Source organism: Haliotis rubra, unplaced genomic scaffold, assembly GCF_003918875.1.
Source record: "Haliotis rubra isolate DU_JTF1 unplaced genomic scaffold, ASM391887v1 Scf195, whole genome shotgun sequence".
NCBI lineage: Eukaryota > Metazoa > Mollusca > Gastropoda > Lepetellida > Haliotidae > Haliotis > Haliotis rubra.
The window spans coordinates 394998-407524 of NW_025765947.1; the positions used below are offsets into that span (position 1 = coordinate 394998).

The 12527-nt window shown below is 38.0% G+C and overlaps 1 protein-coding gene across 1 annotated transcript in view; it reads left to right on the forward strand.

Annotated features, from left to right (window-relative positions):
- The window catches only part of LOC124274839 (serine-rich adhesin for platelets-like), a 217870-nt gene that overhangs the window by 73247 nt on the left and 132096 nt on the right, over positions 1–12527 (forward strand).

The following is a 12527-nucleotide window of genomic DNA, read 5'->3' on the forward strand; positions in this document are numbered from 1 at the left end:
CAGCTGATTATGTCAGTGAGCATATCAAGTTACAAGACAGTGAATGAAATCGTTGTATTACAATTGTGGTTTCTTAGCAACTTAATCTGGTATCCAAGCAACATCTCTGATCTGACGTCAAAGTTTATGTCATATGTGCTTCACTATCTCCTCGAGGAGACCACTCCTCATGTCAGACTGACATCAGCTATTGATCTCAGATAATCCAGATATCTCCTTTCGATATCAAACTGATGCAGACTGTCAGATCATGTACTGAAATCTGGATGTGATACAATTTGTCTTAGGGCCAATATTTTAGAGCTTTTGGACAAATCTTCTACATTTTGAATTCAAAAGGGACAAATGAAAACCAAAAGCATTTAACTTCCTGTATGCTATTATTAACATTTTAATTTGTTATTTGAAGAATCTTTTATTTTAATGAATCCACACATCATACCTGAAAACATTTCATAATTTATTTTAAATCTTTTCTTTGTCTAAATTCTGTCTCTTTGTGCATTAGCATCAAGAAATCAAATATGGCCTTACTCAGAATGTATTCTGATAATTTTGTAGGTCACTAGCATAGTGATGTGGTATTTTTTTGTGTATTCTGAGTAGATCAAATACAAAGAATCTATTATAACAGTATTTGATGGATCAAGTTCAAACTGTTGAGGTAGCAAATTGAACACTGATCAAACTTAAATCTGTGGCACTAATAATATTCTGTATTTTTGTGATGCCATGATTTATCATCATGCAGTGTTAGTTGAAATGAATTTTAGTAAATATTGTGACCATAAAAATCTGAAGCATTTTGTTTTTATATTACTGTTAAAATTAGGGAGAATGTTTAAAATGCCTGTGAGCCTGACAGTCTGGTTTGGTGGGGTTATTGTGTGGCCTGTGTGTGTTGTCTGTGTTTTGGCACATGGCAGGCTGAAGGTGGGCGTGATGTGATAGACTCCAACCTGTGGCTAGGTCACAAGGACTTCAGGAACTTGGGAGACAGACTTCAGACATGTTTGCATAAATCCAGCACAGACCTGCCGATACTTTTATAAAGGACACGCCTCACATGTAGATATAGTTATCCTTGTTACACGATGTCCCCAATTCTTTTTCTCCTCACATGATGTCCTTCTATTATTTTTCTCCTCACATGATGTCCCTTCATTATTTTCCTGATTTAGTTTTCCTCCTTTGTTCAATGGTAGTTGTGTGGTAGCTGGTATGTTGGTATCAGGAAGGTTATGCAATATTTTAAATCAGATGAGGAAGGGTTCCCTGACTGATCAAAGTTCCTGATACTTTGTTAATCAGTTTTTTGTTTGCTGGTGTAAAATATTGGAAACACACCAACATATTTAAATAATTAATTTAATTTAATTGAAATAGCTATTTGTGTTTTCTTCTTACTGTTGCTCTCTAGATTCGGGGGGCAGTGGGGTAGCCCAGTGGTTAAAGCGTTCGCTCGTCACGCCGAAGGCTCGGGTTCGATTCCCCACATGGGCACATTGTGTGAAGCCCATTTCTGGTGTCCCCCGCCGTGATATTGCTGGAATATTGCTAAAAGCGGCGTAAAACCCAACTCACACACACTCTAGATTCAGAAGTGCTCAGTAAAATATTAACCAAGCACCCAAGTAGTGCCCTTTCTGAGAAATGATTTACTCTTTTGTGTGAGTAAAACATTCCATGTTTAGAAAGGGTTAAATGATAATCAGGTGGTTCAAGTAAATGCCCCATGTAAATAACCTCCAGAGATCTTTTGTCACTACAAACCACTCTCACTCACTCACTCACTCACTCACTCACTCACTCACTCACTCACTCACTCACTCACTCACTCACTCACTCACTCACTCACTCACTCACTCACTCACTCACTCACTCACTCACTCACTCACTCACTCACTCACTCACTCACTCACTCACTCACTCCTGCACATGGGTTCAATGTGTGAAGCCCACTTCTGGTGTTCCCTGTTATTGCTAAAAGCAGCGTAAAACCGCTGTGTCTGTGGAGGCCTACTCAGAAAGCCAATAAACATAGGTTCAAATCCCTGATCAAGTTCCTACATAATGCCAGCACCATGCTCAAGTTGTAAGATATTTCCTAAATGGAAACCATCGGAGATCAAACAAATTCACTTTGACTCTTCCTCCCACATTAAACCGACATGACATGATTTATATTCTGTTCCAAGTGACATTAAACCAAACTCACTCACTTATGGTCTCACTCTAAACCTGCAAACCAAGTCCTTGAGTAGTTCCTCTCCCCAGCTTGACAAGGATTAGCGCTATCTGTGCATCTAAGTACATCCTTTACACAACAGCGGCTTGTGAACACAGACTTCAGAATGCGGTGAATCAACACTTAGCCCGACACCTCCAGTGTCTGTCCCATGCTAATTTCTTGGTTTTAGCGTGTCATGTTCAACAAGAAATTTCAATCTACCAGGATGATCGTTTGATTCTTGTAAATAAATTTGTTTGCTGTCAGTAATTGGTGAGTTTGCAGGAGATTGAATTGTACATAGTTCTGGCAGAGAGCCAGAGAATATGCAGCAGGTCTGCTGCCAAAACTGACTCAAAGGATGGTTAAAAATGGCGTCTGCTCTGTATAATTCATCTTCTGTTCTTCGGGATTCTGTGATTAGTGATGGAAAATATTTGACATGCAAAAGTGTGTCATGGTAAAACAACAAGAAACATGCTGATAATGTCAACAACAAAATTGTTGTTTTTCTGTGTTGTTCCCAAATAACTGAATGTAGACATGGCACTGCAGACAACATGTGGCATGTGACTTCTTCACAAATGAGTTGGAGTGAGTGAGTATGGTTTTACACCACTTTTAGCAATATTCCAGCAATATTATGGCAGGGGACACCAGGAATTGGCATCACACATTGTGCCCATGTGGGGAATCGAACCCGTGTCTTCAGTGAAACGAGCAAACACTTTAACCACAAGGCTACCTCGACGTCCCTCAGAAATGAGAAATCTTACATATAGTGACAGCTCTGGGATCAGGGCCTAGATTTTCGAAGCTCTCTTAGCGCTAAGATAGTCGTAAGTTTATGTTAATGTATGGCACTTTTGACTATCTTAGCGCTAAGAGAGCTTCAAAAATCTAGGCCCAGGTGTCTACAATGGCTGTTGATTAGTTGGATGACTCCCAGTAAAATATATATAGGTGGTTGTGATCCTTGAAGCTTGTGGTCAGGTGAAGGGGGCCATGGGGTACAGTTGTCTGAGGTGCCTTTTTCAATGTGAAGACAAGTGTCCCTTGTCTACCAGGATCATCTCATCCTCATTTCCAGCTTCACCTTGTTTTGATCCTTGGTTTGATCCTTGGTTCACTAGTTCCACACTGCAGCTGTCACCAACATGGTGAGTGAGTGAGGTTAGTTATACGCCGCACTCAGCAATATTCCAGCTATGTGACAGTGGTCCGTAAATAATCGAATCTGGACCAGACAATCCAGTGATCAACAGCATCAATCTGCACAATTTGAATAAGATGACATGTGTCAACCAAATCAGCGAGCCTCACCACCCGATCCCGTTAGTCGCCTCTTACGACAAGCATGGGTTGCTGAAGATCAGTTCTAACATGGATCTTCACGGGTACCAAAATGGTAGACTCTACGACCCCATCTTGTGATATAACATCAGCCTTTTTTGTGATAGAACTCATTTATGGCTTTCTTGTTATACTCATTTATGGCTTTCTTGTTATATAACTGAAATTGCATAGTCATTAAAACCTCATTGGCTGGATTGAGACATTTGCCATATTACCTTCACTAAAATAAATTCTTGCATGAAAGTAGACAGGAAAGTAAAGACTAACACTGACAATCTTTCCAGGTAATGGCTTACTGATGGTAACTTCATAATATGACACTTTGTCTGTGGATACCCAGAACCCACAAAACAGATAACCGATTTCCTCCATGCATAGCAGATAACTCATTTGTATCACCAGTGATGAAAGTGTATTATCCAAGGCGCACGGTTGTAATCACTGGCATTACCAATCTGCCGTCTGCTGCCGATAATACTGTTCCAGAGAAAGCACTTCATCTCGATGTCGGTTGCGTGCACTCTCCCATCCAGGTTGTAAAGATAAAGATTAATCAAGTACTTGTTACAAGAGCCCTAACAATATCATTCATTTTCTTAATATCTCGTCCGACAATTGGGAGAAGGTGGAAAGTATATTCTGGAAAAATTGTAGCTGTGTAAATGGAACGAGGTATATTTAAGGACAAAGGCCTTAGAAGTGAGTGAGTGAGTAGTTTTATGCTGCTTTTAGCAATATTCCAGCGATATCACAGCAGGGGGCACCAGAAATGGGCTTCATAGATTGTACCCATGTGGGGAATGAAACACAGGTCTTCCACATGACGAGCAAATGCTATGACAACTAGGCTACCCCACTGCCCCACAGACCCGTGAAGATCCAGGGTAGAATAGGTCTTCAGCAACCCATGTGCTTGCCATAAAAAGGCGACTATCTTGTCGTAAGAGGCGACTAACGGGATCGGGTGGTCAGTTTCGCTGACTTGGTTGACACATGTCATCGGTTCCCAATTGCGCAGATCGATGCTCATGCTGTTGATCACTGGATTGTCTGGTCCAGACTCGATTATTTGCAGACCGCCGCCATATAGCTGGAATATTGCTGAGTGCGGCGTAAAACTAAACTCACTCACTCACTCACTGCCCCACAAAGGGATAAGAAGATGGGATCTGAGCTTCATATGGTTGGGTAGATTTAGGAAACTGATATATTCTTTTGACTGTATTATATTTTATTTATAATGTTTTGCAAAGACAAAAAGAAATTTAGCTGACAATGGGATGATTGTGAAAAATACCTAAATATTTATCCAACCTACATCTTCAAAGCCAGAAATAGTATGACCAGAGGTGGTCCGATATTGGGACAGCATGAAAAACGACTTCCTAACTTCTTTGATCAGTAGTATGCCCCGCCGCATTGAAGCCTGCATTGCTGCCCATGGTGACTTGACAAAAAACTAACTGTTCACCTGTCTTTGAATCTGGAGTTATGTTCTGCTAATATTCACATTTAATATGTGAGTAATGAGTGAAAAAAATATAAAATATTACAATCTTCAATTCTCAATAATTTCTGGTTGCACTGTATATGTTATATTAAAATTCTTACCCTAAATGAGTCTTAACAGATTTTCAACAGAAACTTTGTCTGGCCAAATTATGTTTTTGATTAAGTTGGAACATATGGTCAAAACAGGAAATTGCAGAGGACATAATTTTTGTTATAGATGGATCAGATTTTGAAATGACTTCAACCTGTCAACCATAAAACTTGTTCAAAGCTTAACTGAGTCCTGAATGTTGATGCTCTGATCGAACAACATGGACAAAACTGAACCAACCATGACACAAACGTGGTATTTGGACTTAAGGAAACAGCATTAAATAAAGAAACTATTTGAACTTATAGTCTGTGTCGTACAAGTTCTCTCTGTTATACCTCAGATTTCCTGTTGTTCAGTGTTGTCTGGAATGTATGTACCTACAATCATGTGGGGGAGTATTCTATATTTAGAAGCAAACTGCTACTTATGTTCTACCTCATTGCTTCCAAATGAGAGCCTTCAAGAACAGAAACGGTGTAGCTGTAACATGTCAGACAAACAAAGATGTCTCAACCATAGTGAGTTGGGAACAAAAACATGACCTCTTAACTCTCAGAATATAAAAATATAAATATATGTTTTATCAGCTTAGATATGTTATCTTGAGTTCTGTACCCAGTGCTTTTATTCTTGGAGCAGGTGCTTGCTGAGCAACAGGTGGACACTATGGTGACAAATATTACATTGATAACAGTTTACTGACATCAAGTTGAAGAGAAAATTACAGTATTTTGAGGAATTTGGTTCATAAAATACCTTATTATCTCCATGGCTGATCTGTTTCTAGATGTTGATATAGAAAAGTCATTTTTTTAAAGAATACATTTTAGTACTCGTATTTCCAAAACTATTCCTTGCTCTAGAATAAATATCTATTTGGTATTGATTAGACAAGCATACAATTTATTTCTTTTTGTTTTTATTTTCTCCTTTTCCAAAAGTCGAGACTTCAGTGTGTATAAAGCCACTGATATTTATTTTAATGAAAACAAAATATTTTTTACACACTTTAGCAAAGAAGTAGGTGCTATCTGTTTATTCAAGTTAAGTTCTTGTCAAATAATTTCCATTTCAACATCTACAAGTAGAACACTTTAAAAAAACATGTCTGGAACATCAGCCTCCATGACACTATGGGCGACCATTTTGTTTGATGGAAGATTAGGTGTCCCCTTCGACCAGCTTCTTGTACAACAAGGCGATGATCGGTCATCTCCGTTCTGTGAACTTGAACCAAACATTACAAGCTGTCTGCTGCTTACCCAGAGGGTGTAATGTCCAGTTTTGAGAACGTACAACCTTTTTCATCCAAGCATCTAAGCCTTATCAAAGAGATCCAAGTGGATAAAGAAAAGCCTTAAATCATTTGCTGGTATACACTCTGAACCTGGCAATGACATTAAAATCGAAGGGCTGGGTATGTTTCAGTGTTTGTGTCAGGGGTGTTGTGGGAGACGGCTGAGGAATTGTCTTAGTGTTAGGTACGGAGACTGGGTGTGTGTGGCATCACTCTAAAACCAAGGGTGTGATGCTTTAACAGGGATGAGGACAGCTTCTGGCAGTTGGGTCTGTAGGTCTGTAGACTGAAGACTGTATATTGGAGGCTGTTTTTGTCACTGGTAGTTTGGTGCTGTGATGGTTGGAGGTACCCAAGACTACAGAAACAAAGTCATCAAGCATCAGTTTGAATGTTATTCTGGTGGGATAATTAAGTTGTGGTGGAATAAGTAGACTTAATCATGAAACCTCAGGATTTCAAGAAGATGGTAAGTGTTCGAGAATTTGCTCCAAATTCAGGAGAAAATATTTCCTTCAGACTTATTAATAAAAGAATTCCTTATGTTAAGGACCCACAGGATCTGTGTTATTTAGGAACGCAAGAAAGATTTTCGAAATTGTTGTTAAAGTCGTTAAATATGTTCATTTTAAGGAGACCTATGTTTTGTTCAATTCAACACATGCATTATGCAGAACTATCTTGAAAAGTGTCCGCATTTGTACTTTTCGTCTTTGACCCAAGGCTGATTTTCTCAGGAGATAAATAAACAATGATATATAATGACAAAATTCATTTAGGGACTAGCTCAAAGTTTTCTTAAAGTTCAAATTTTGAAATTTCCAGTAGGACATGAAGAGTAATAATTCCACCTCCTTGACAGATATATGTATGTTATTTCTTGCATCTATCAGAGGTTTTAAGATATAGATATCATGGTAATTTTTATTGTATGTGAAAAATAATAGATTAATATTTGGACATATGGGTTTTTTCATATTTATTGACCGTTGCATCTCATGACTGAATTCATTTCACACAATTTCTCAAAGCATTTGTGTGTTATTTCATTGTAATGTGTGTCTGATATATGTTCATGTTTTTTCATAAACTGTGAGCTATATATTGAGCAAAAACTGTAAGTTTTAAGATCCAAAACACTTGTCCTAATATACCACTCAACGTTTAATAGGGATATGCTGAGCGTTGCCTGGGAGTAAATGTGACCATTGTCTTGGATGCCATATCAATAGCATCCCCGATTGCCATGGCAATGCATGTATTTTATATGTTTTGTTGTATCCCCAGTTAAAATAAATGTTTAATTGTCATTCTGTTTAGTAACCAAGGATATATATATAGCATTCATTCCAAAGTGACCTTGCAAGCCATTTAGGAGAAAAATCATAACCTATTTCAAAATTGGATTATGTTATAGTTTGTATTTTTTTACAGTTATTTTAACTTTTCATTAAATGCAATAATGAATAAGCAAGCATTAAAGCTTCATAATCTTTACAGGTCATGTCAGGGAGATAAATTCCAACTTATTTGTCTTTACAAAGTTATAAAATCATCTACGAAATAAAGTGTGAGTCTGAGAAAATTGGTTTTAACTGTTATAACAGGCCTCGATTTCTTGAAACAAACTTAAGTCTGAGTTTTGACTTAAGTTAGAGTTTTTACCCAAATTTGAGAAAACACATTTTTCCCAGAATGAAATAAAACCGATATTAAACTCAAACATAGTAGACAATTTGAGTTTGGTGAATAGAATAATTAAGTTGTTTGGGCTTTTATATTTCAAAAATGCAGCTGAGATAAATATCCAGCAGTTTCAAATTGTCAAACTCAGTTTGATATTTGAGTAAAAACTTCGAGAAATCGGGGCCTGGAATAGGGAAATTTAGGAAATTTTAGGATAGCTTGAGCCTGAAAAGTAGGAATGTGTGCAGGTAAATATAAATTCATGGGTGACAGAAAAATATCTGCATCCTTATCTAAACTTGAGTGGTATACATGTCTGAGTACTTGACACGGAACTAGGTGGTGTTGAGTACAGACAAGTCAGTTGTAGCCATTATGTAACACGTTCCTCCCGACCACGCTCCATGCCAGGTAAAGATGGGAGGGGCTGCATCTCGAGGTTTACCTGAGATTCCTGGCTGCAGACATACAGCTGCATTACCTCAACTGGTACGTGTCTGTGTGAGATGTGCACTACGTACATTGCACCTGCAGCTCACATACTGACATTGTCGTAGTTTTATGAAGATATTGACGATTCGATGTTGGATTTACGTGTTATTTTTAAATTGTGGTTATACCGATTGGATTGGATTTGTTTAATATGCTTGTTCAAAGAACATTATTTGGTGACAGTGGAGTATTGGTGGTGAAAGACCTTATGAACCTATGGACGAAGGTCATGTTTTTATCAAGGATGGTGTAGTTATTTCCTGGACTAATGGATTATGGTGCCATACAATTCTATGTTTAATAATCTGTAAGTATTAATGTTAGTGTGCTATTTCAATATGGAGGCAATGGAATGTCCAATAGGGTAGTGCATTCTTTGTAATAGTATGGTCTGGAGTTGATGCTTAGAAATTCTCATAGTTGACAAATTATACTGAACCCAAATTCGCAAATTCGTAACATCCTCATGTGCCTATGTCTGTAAAATACCATGATTGACGATGGGCTGTAAATCAGTCAGTCAATTTACCAAATGTGTGAAGATATTTCTGCTAAACACTGACTGGATCAGACAAACCAATGATTGATGGCATGAGTACTAGGGCATAACGACAAAAGAAGCAAGTTCGCTCATTGAAGGAGCCAAGTCTCAAGTTAAACATGGAATACTTGGAATGTTTAATTCCTCCCCAGTCCTCTATGGGGTTTTGTTATTATTATTTTAAGTATATAAAAAGAAAGAAATTTGATTCTGGGACTGTATGTGAGCCTACTTTTTATTTTTAAATGTTTTTTTAAAAGTATTTATCCGTAAATGGTGCCATATCCTCATAGTCTTCAACCCGTGAAGTTCCGGATCAGAATTGGTCTTCAGCTACGCATGCTTGTCGTAAGAGGCGACTAATGGGAAAGGGTGGTGAGGCTCGCTGACTTGGTTCACACATGTCATCGTACCCCAATTGTGTAGATCGATCCTCTTGCTATTGATCACTGGATTTTCTGGTCCAGACTCGATTATTTACAGACCACCGCCATATAGCTGGAATATTGCTGAGTGCAGCATTAAACAACAAACAAACCAAACCAAATCATAGTCTTCAAAAGTAATTGTGTTCATCAAAGACCTTCTTTGTATTATTGTTAGCTATCTAAACAGTACACCACTAAACCACTCTAATCTATGAACTGTCTCACCTGATTAATCAACCAATCAACCAGTCAGGCAGTCAACTACCTCAGCAGTCAAACAGTCAACCCACCGCTGTCATTTGATCAATATCTGTCCCATTTCGTCCACGGTGTTTCAGCTGAGGAACACTGTCAGCCCAAGCCACAAGTCGGCACAGGGTTGTCAGTTTGTCATAAAACATGTCCGCGCATCAACCTCAAACACAAAAAACAAACGACTCCTAATACTTTCATCTTTGTTCCAAGCCACCCATTAAGCCGACTAGACTTGTTCTACGGGGTTGTTTTTATAAATATTTCTCTTCCATTGTTTAAGTCAGCAGTACTATTGAGTGGTTGAGGGCACACGGCCCTAGGGGTTGTGTCTGAACCTGTTGCCTGACCATTGAGACAATGGGAGAAAAATAACACCCTTTTGTGGAGACATAACATTCAGTTTTAAAGTAAGCACACATTAGACAGTCCAACCTTTGTAGTCAGGTAAGGTGAGGACAGGACAGTTGATCATACTTCATGACTTCAGAGGGTGATGGTTACCATGTTGGTGCTTTTAACTGTAGGTTCTTTTTAATAGACTTCTTTAGTATTGTTCAAGATTATTGATGTTGTGAAAAGATGTTTGTGCATGTGTGTTCGTGTTGAATGAATGAGTGAGTGAGTGAGTTTAGTTTTACGCCGCACTCAGCAATATTCCAGCTATATGGCGGCGGTCTGTAAATAATCGAGTCTAGACCAGACAATCCAGTGATCAGCAGCATGAAAATGAATGAATGAATGAAGAACACAATGCTCCAGAATATATTCTACTGACTTTCCATGTTTAATGTCCACCATTGTTATCTTATCACTGTTGTCGTATCACATGCACATATATAGTGGTGGTGTGTGGTCCTATGCATAGAGTTCAGTTGAAGTTGAGCGCGGAGAGTTTTTGAGGACTTCAGTCCTGCCCCACAACGAAGCACACGTGACACATGTGGTCTCACCTTAGGCAAGTGAGTTTGTTCAAAATTGCCTCTGTTCACCCAGCAGAAAGTGGGTACCCGGTGGGACAAGTCATGTGACTAATAACCTTCTAGCACCTCACAGGCAGCTTGGGTTATCCGGGATGATAATGTGTTAGTGCTTTGAGCATGCACACGTGTGTGGAAAAGGCGCGTTATAAATGGCCATTATTATTATTATTATATAGCTGTCTGCTTCCTGGTTTTCCTCCCGTCACGATATGGCTGAGATATTGCCGATGTGACGTTAAATATTAACTCACTCACTCCTGGTTTTTCTGTGTGTGAAATACACATGATGTTGGAAAGCAACCATAAAATCACCAAATACATGTATCATCATCCTAGTTTTCATTCACTCATGAAGGAGTAAGAATGTACAGTCCGTTTGAGTCAGAAACGGACCGATGAATTGCAAATTTTATCATTGTACAAAATTGCCACATAAATATAAATAGTACACATGTTTATCATTTACTAATACCCAACAGCTTTCTTATATTTGAAAATTTTCCGGACTCCACCAAAAAAGTTCTTTAAGAAACTATCATTAAAATTTTGACAGAGTTCACTATTTGTTACGAGGGAGGAGTGCAGAGAAAGGGACAGCCAGGTGTTAGAGAAGCACGTGCACAAGTGCCCACCAAGTTATTGATTCATTAGCTTGTGCTGTGCAGACTCCTTCCTTTCTCGCACACCTGGCTGTCCCTTTCTCTTAGTGAACAAATAGTGAACTGTGTCAAAATTTTCTGACTCAAACGGACTGTACTCTGAAATGTCTTGTTCCTCATATTACAGAAGTTGTTGTCCACTAGTGTTCACTCTTCATGTGTATCACTTCCAAATGCCATTCAAAGTCTGTGCATGAAGTATATGCAAATATTTCTTTTTCTTGAAGATACAGATGGCATTTAGACAGGGGGATCTTAAGAGCTAAATTATTCATCAAATGTATTACCTATATAGTTATACAGCATTAGTATAGTATAAAGGATCATATATGGATGTGTACTGAATAGGTACCTATAGCTGAAATAGGTATTACCAAACACATTTCAAACATCCATGTGTTAATTAGCTGATTATTTCCGATATGTACCTTTACATGAATCAATGTTAAGTGATGTTTGACCTTCATGCGGATTATTCATTAGGTAAATATTAATTTCAACAGCATATGTAATTCAATATGTTCTTGCTTCATCACAAGATATTTAAGAATGTAGTGAGGATTTGACTTAAACTTAGTTTCTTGCCATAGTGTGATTTAGTTGTGCCTTTGAGCAGTACTGTTTATTAGGGGTGGGTATTGTAGACAATTTTCATATTGTGATGCGAAAGCAATTATTGCGATTTTATTGCAATATATTGCAATATATTTAACAAAAAAAAACTACTTATAATCGAGTTAATGCTTGATTTATAAAGCAAAAACACAACAAAATCACTATGCTTGTTTAAGCTTTAAAAAAACCTTTTAATCATGACATAATAAAAATGTAAATAATATTTGGCACAAATGAAACAAGTAAAACAACAATTTACCATCAACACAGTGGGTACAAGTTTGAACTAGTTTCTCCACTCTCATAAAAATCCTGAGATTTTAGACAGCAACTTGACCTGGTCAGTACATATCAGAGATCACTGGTCATTGTGAAACACTTG